Source organism: Trifolium pratense, linkage group LG6, assembly GCF_020283565.1.
Source record: "Trifolium pratense cultivar HEN17-A07 linkage group LG6, ARS_RC_1.1, whole genome shotgun sequence".
NCBI lineage: Eukaryota > Viridiplantae > Streptophyta > Magnoliopsida > Fabales > Fabaceae > Trifolium > Trifolium pratense.
Window position 1 is genome coordinate 29,084,768 of NC_060064.1, and position 6,474 is coordinate 29,091,241.

Sequence of the window (6,474 nt, forward strand, 5' to 3'; positions counted from 1 at the left end):
AGAGAAGATAGAGAAAGAAAGTGAGTAATGATTCAGAATACCTGGCTCTCCTGTCTAGGAGAGCTTATATAGTTGCCCCCAGCGCTGGGCCAAAGGTTGGTCTATTGGGCCGGGATAACCGGCCCAATAGACTCAACTGCCAAGATAGTCCCTGTATCGTAGGGGAGGCCGTTATTCGCCTCTATCTTGGTTGGAGCTGTTCCGCTATTCGCGGGTAAGAATAAGCTCCGTGACTCAAGTGTGGTTGGATGGATGAGCACGTGCTAAACGTGCTGCTTAGCTGTTAAGCTATGGAGGAATGGATCAACATGTGTGGATAGATGAGCACGTGTTTAACGTGCTGCTTATCCGTTATGTCGAGCAGGACACGCCATTGGCTGACGTGTCGGGGAACAAAATAATAAAGTGCAGAATAATAAAAATTCACAGTAGGTTTGTTGGTGTGTCGAATCGTTGCGTGCGCGGGAAACAAAAAAGAGTTTTTACTTAAGTGTAATTTAAATATTTTTGAAGTTCATGACATGTAATATTTTTGGATTCAATAAATTTCTATATTTTCGGTTCAACAATTGATATAGCGAAATTTTAAAAAAATAGTTATGATTTGTTTTGTGATAAATTATAAATAATAATAAAAGAAAAGTTTATTTTCTAGAAATAATATAATTAAACGTAATGTCTTGGATCAAAATTCGGGGCGTTACACTATGGTATCAGAGCAATGATCCTCGGATCCTAGGATCAATTTTTAACGAGATTCCTCTTTTAATTTTGTAAGCATTTTTTTTTTAATTTACTTTTCTGAAGCAAGTCAGCCCAAATTGCATTATCGTGATTCAAAAAACGCCACTTCCACTTGCTAAGCAAAGCCAAAATAAAGAGTTCGAGATTTTTTACTCCTAAACCACCTTTATCCTTGGGTAAATAAATTTGATCTCATTTAACCCAGCATACCTTTCTTTCCTCTGCACCACCACCCCACAAAAAGTTCCTCTGAATTTTCTCAATACTTTTTAGCACACAGCAAGGAGCCCTAAAAAAAGAGAAAAACTAAAGAGGTATACTAGCCAAGACAGAATTGATCAGAGTGATGCGACCACCGAAGGACAAATGACGGCTATGCCAAGAATTCAAATGTTTAGTCATAGCTTCCACAATGATATCTCAAAATTAAGATATAGAACAAGAAAAGATATAGAAGAAGAAAATTTAGATAATATTTTTCATGCTTTATTTCATTTCGCTTACATCATCTTAAAGTACAAAACTAATAAGGTATTTGAAATTAGAAAAGCTAAAAGAAAATTTATTTAATGGGTGATCACATCACCTAAAGAAGAATTCATGGAATATTTTAGTAATACGTTTATAATTAGCCTTCTATACAAAAACCATTACGACACCTCATTCTTACAGGATATTGATGGGAAGCACGGTAGGAACGGACTCGACAATCACCATCAGTTTTACATGGCTTGGCAGCTATAATGTAAAAAGAGAAAAACAATGTTACTAAATGTAATAAAATATAATGTAAGAAATAAAGATGGAAATTTGAAAAGGAGATAAACTGGTTTACCATAAACCTGACTTTGTATTGAAACAAGTAATAGGGAAAGAATGATTATCACAACATTAACAAACTTGAAAATTTTATCCATATTTTCTCCACCTTTTGGATGTATTACATAGAATTGTACTTTATCACGTCTTGATTTATAAAGCTATTGTTCTCCTTACATCAATTAATAAATAGTTTTTATAGTACTTTCAGAGTTGTGAAAAACTTCCATTTTTTGTTTATAATTATTAGCTGTCTCTTAATTAAGTACACCAATGTGTTGCCCCTTTAACAACTTTTGTAAAGAGGTCATGTAAAATATACAAATTTAAATAATCCATATTTTTTAACAATTTTTCTTTAATTAGTTTATAAGCTTTCATGATAGAAAACGAAAAATCACAAATTAAAAATAATATTGTTTGACAATAAAGCGGAAATAGATGATGGAAACCATTTTGACAAGAAATAGTGTTTCGTTTCTAGAATCACCAAAAAGAAGCCATAAAATGGAATATGCATTAATGCCATCAACAAGTACCTACAGTTCAAAAGAAAATTATTCTATAATGATATTTTACTCTATAATCCAAGATTCCCTCATAATTGATTCTAAACAAAGTTCTCATTCTGTTTCGCGATTTTTCACTTTAATGTATATTGTACTAAACAATATAATCAAGTGTAGAATAAAACCTTACTTCAAGTTTTTTTTTTTTTTTTTGATAAGCAAAACCTTACTTCAAGTAGTAGAGTATCATGCAATATGATCAATTTAGGGATTTTGATTTTTGAAGATGATGAATATGTTTAAGGTTTACCGAAAATAATTTTGATTTGTTTGAGTTAATTAATTTTGACAACAGTGTTTTTTAAATTTTTGGGATTTTGATGAAATTGGTGAAAATGATGAACACATGGTGATGAAGATTATGAATACACAGAAGAAGATGATGAACACATTAAATTTTTATTTTTTTAGAAAATAATTAATTCGAAAACACAAAAGAAAAATATGAATTAGCATATTGTTATAAAAACAATTGATATAGAAATTGAATCATCACAATATTATTAGATCTATGTTATTCCTAGAGTTACGATTTCAAAACTGTGAAATATTTTGGTTGCTGCATGTACTGCAGGCATGTCAAATTGTGAAGAACAAATTAATGTCTTAGTTAGATAACCATAAGAAGTACGATAAGGGCACCATTCACTTCATCAAATGGAAAACCAAAAGCAACTCAAACTAAAAAAATATCATGGAATCGGGAAAACCGAAGGCCACATTGCCACCGGTCACACAAGGACTATATGTGTCACATTCGTTCCAATTCTTCAAATCTCTCTAGAATTATAGAAAATGATGCATCTACTATATGTCAATCATCCCAACATTTGGACTTTATGGCGCTCTCGGAATGATAGGATTTTTTTGGGGAGAATTGTAGAGCTACAAGAGATGGTGGATAGAATTAAGCTTGTTTCTTAAAAATGGCTTTTGGCAAAAAAGATTGGTACACCTTGCTTGTTTTATGAGTGGTGTACGAATCCTTTTGATTGTATAGCTGATAGTTTTGGGTATGGTTTCTTCGGATTGGGTGGAGTACTATTTGTACTTTTTCTTTAGAAATGAATTGAGTACCACTTGTACTTTTTTCCAATTCGTTTTTTAAATATAAATATCATTTGGCCGTTCAAAAAAAATACAGAAGCATTATAGTTATTCTTCAATAAAAAAATGCTCTACTAATATGATAATTATGAATATGATATTTAGGAGGGAGCAACAACAATCTCTCCATCATTGAAGATCGTCTCTTTGAATATGAGAGGGTGGGGTGAAAGTGCTAAACAGCGGCAGTTGAGTTTGTTTCTTCAAAAACGTGTTTTCGATGTTTGTTTACTTCAAGAAACAAAGAAAGCGATGATTTTCTCATTCACAACCTATGGGGGCACAAAAATGTTAACTGGGTGCTTTCGAAATAATATTGTATTTAGAGGAGATTGAGTTAATGTATCTTCTTTAGTGAACAAAATTATTTACATTTCTTGGTTTTGGCTTTTAGGGCGATTAGGGAATAATGTTAATTTAGCATTTTCTGACTGGTGTAACAATCCTTTAGTCTGTCTAGGGTGATTTTATTTGAATTGTAAGGGATGAGTACCCCTTGTACTCCTTATAATTCAATTTTTTGCTTATCAAAAAAAAAAAAAACAGCAAATTAGAAGAAGATAAATTTGGCATCCACAATTAAGAAACACCATAAATTAATTTAGTATTATTAATACCTAAAATATTTGGGTGTTGTATATCCACTGTGTAGAACCACCAATTAATTTTTATGATTATTATTTATTATATATGGGGTTTAGAGTGTTACATAAAATATTATTCTTATTTTATGATTTTCTCTTTTCAATCATCAAAGGTTATAAGATATTGAAATATTGTTAAAAAAAAATTATGTACTAAAGGTACTAAAGAGGCAAATTAATGCATTGTTGTACTTTAGAGACATATAATAATTATAAGAGAAATTGGAACTCTTTTTACTATAGGAGCATCTCCAATGGTATTATCACTTTGGGTATCATACATTACTAACAAGTGGTCCCTATAATGCCATGTAAATACATATTTTGTTCCAATGGTGATACCACTTTTTGAGTATCATACATTAATAACAAATGGTCCCTTTTATATTTATTTTTTTATTCTGTCTAAATAAAAATAAAAATTAGTTAATTTAATAAATACGTAGATAAATAAATTACTAATTAAATATAATGAGAAATACATGCTAATAAATAAAAAATTGTGAAAAATGCATAAATATGACGGGAAATATATAATGAAAAATATAATAATTAATTTTTATTATTATAGATATTAGGATCCATTTGATAGAAAACAAATAAAATATGACTTGAGAACAAAACAAATAAAAATTGTGTAATATATAGAATAATATCAAATATTATTAAATTAACATCCAACTACAAGAAGAAAAAAAAATCTTTTCTGCACTGTTGTTGAAGAAACGAAATTGAAAAAAAACTTATGAAATGAAAGACAACAAAAAAATAAAACCTTCCTATATAGTAAAAATAGAAAGAAAAAAAAAGATCCGGTCATTAAATGTCAACGGTAATATTTTGACGTATATGGAAGCTAATAATAACATTAAATTGATGATACGATACCTTATTTAAGGTACCGGTATCATGAAATTTGATACCCTATGTGCCACGTCAGGGTCCAATAATAAAAACAAAATAAGGTATTGTATCATTAGTCTATAAAACTCTCTTATATACCTTTATTGGAGATGCTCTAAGTACTTAAAACTATTTAAGTGGTGTAAGAAGAACATAAGCCTTATAAATTGTAAAGTGATAAAATAAAATTCCATCTGATATATTCAAAGATTGGAAAATATGGATAAAATTTTCAAGTTTGTTTATGTTATGATAGTTCTTCTTTTCCTAGGTTTTGTTTCAACGCAAAAAGTTCCAAGACTTCGAAGTACTTAGTAAATCAATTTTATCTCCTTTTCAAATTAGAAGAAGATAAATGTGGCATCCACAATCAAGAAACACCAGCAATTAATTTAGTATTATTAATACCTAAAATATTTGGGTGTTGTATATCCACTGTGTAGAACCACCAATTAATTTTTATGATTATTATATATGGGGTTTAGAGTGTTACATAAAATATTATTCTTATTTTATGATTTTCTCTTTTCAATCATGAAAGGTTATAAGATATTGAAATATTGTTAAAAAAAATTATGAATTAACTTGTACTAAAGGTACTAAAGAGGCAAATTAATGCATTGTCGTACTTTAGAGACATATAATAATTATAAAAGAAAATTGGAACTCTTTTTACTATAAGTACTTAAAACTATTTTTTTTAGGTAAATTAAGAGCATTAAGAAACATCATAGAGACTAGTAGACATCAGAAAAACATCTAATAACACTAATCCTATAACTCTTTGCTCATATATAATATATAAAAAAAAGGGAAAAACTATTTAAGTGGTGTAAGAAGAACATAAGCCTTATAAATTGTAAAGTGATAAAATAAAATTCCATCTGATATATTCAAAGAGTGGAAAATATGGATAAAATTTTCAAGTTTGTTTATGTTATGATAATTCTTCTTTCCCTAGTTTTTGTTTCAACGCAAATTCCAAAACTTCCAAGTACTTAGTAAATCAATTTTATCTTCTTTTCAAATTTCCTTCTTTATTACTTCGTACAAAATATTTCATTTCATTTTAATAACATCATTTTTTTTATTACAATACAGTTCCCATTTCATGTATAACGGATCGTGATTGTCCATCATTTCCCAAGGGGCGCATTTCAAATCCTAAAAAACTGAGGTGTCGTAATGGTTTTTGTACATGACAATAATTATAGCTTTATGGATATTATATGATTGTCACACCCAAAAGAATTAAAAAAAAAATCACACTACTAGAATATTCCACAATTTCTTATTTAGGATTGTGATCACCTATTAAATGAGTTTTCTTTTACCTTTTCTAATTTCACATAGCTTGTTAGTTTTGTACTTTAAGATAATGCAAGAGAAATGACATAGACTATGAAAAATATTATCTACATTTTCTTCTTCTATATCTTAATTTTGATATATCACAATGGTCTTCATATCCAATTTTCTTTCTTTCTTTTTTTTTTTGTTTTTTTTTTCAAGTAACTTAGTGACTAGAAAATCCACTTTAAAAGTGAATAAGTGGAGTGTCCCGGGTTCGAACACGGACTCCTACACATTTAGTGTGATGTCCCTACCACTGAGCTAAGCTAACGGGGACATCCAATTTTCTTTCTTTCTATATATATATATATATATATATATATATATATATATAT

At 29.2% G+C, this 6,474-nt stretch overlaps 2 long non-coding RNA genes across 3 annotated transcripts; one reads left to right on the plus strand and one right to left on the minus strand.

Moving 5' to 3' along the window:
* Window positions 1-1,195: 1,195 nt before the first annotated feature.
* On the minus strand, window positions 1,196-3,746 carry LOC123888871. 2 transcript variants are annotated; one of them, XR_006802331.1, is made up of 3 exons: window positions 2,298-2,312; window positions 1,580-2,257; window positions 1,196-1,482 (listed from the first exon to the last, which is right to left on the minus strand). It is a non-coding gene; the product is annotated as an uncharacterized LOC123888871 (long non-coding RNA). The 2 variants fall into 2 exon arrangements; XR_006802330.1 differs by having other exon boundaries at window positions 1,580-3,746.
* Window positions 3,747-5,515: 1,769 nt separating this feature from the next.
* LOC123888872 lies at window positions 5,516-6,219 on the plus strand. The gene is made up of 2 exons (XR_006802332.1): window positions 5,516-5,780; window positions 5,888-6,219. It is a non-coding gene; the product is annotated as an uncharacterized LOC123888872 (long non-coding RNA).
* Window positions 6,220-6,474: the final 255 nt, after the last annotated feature.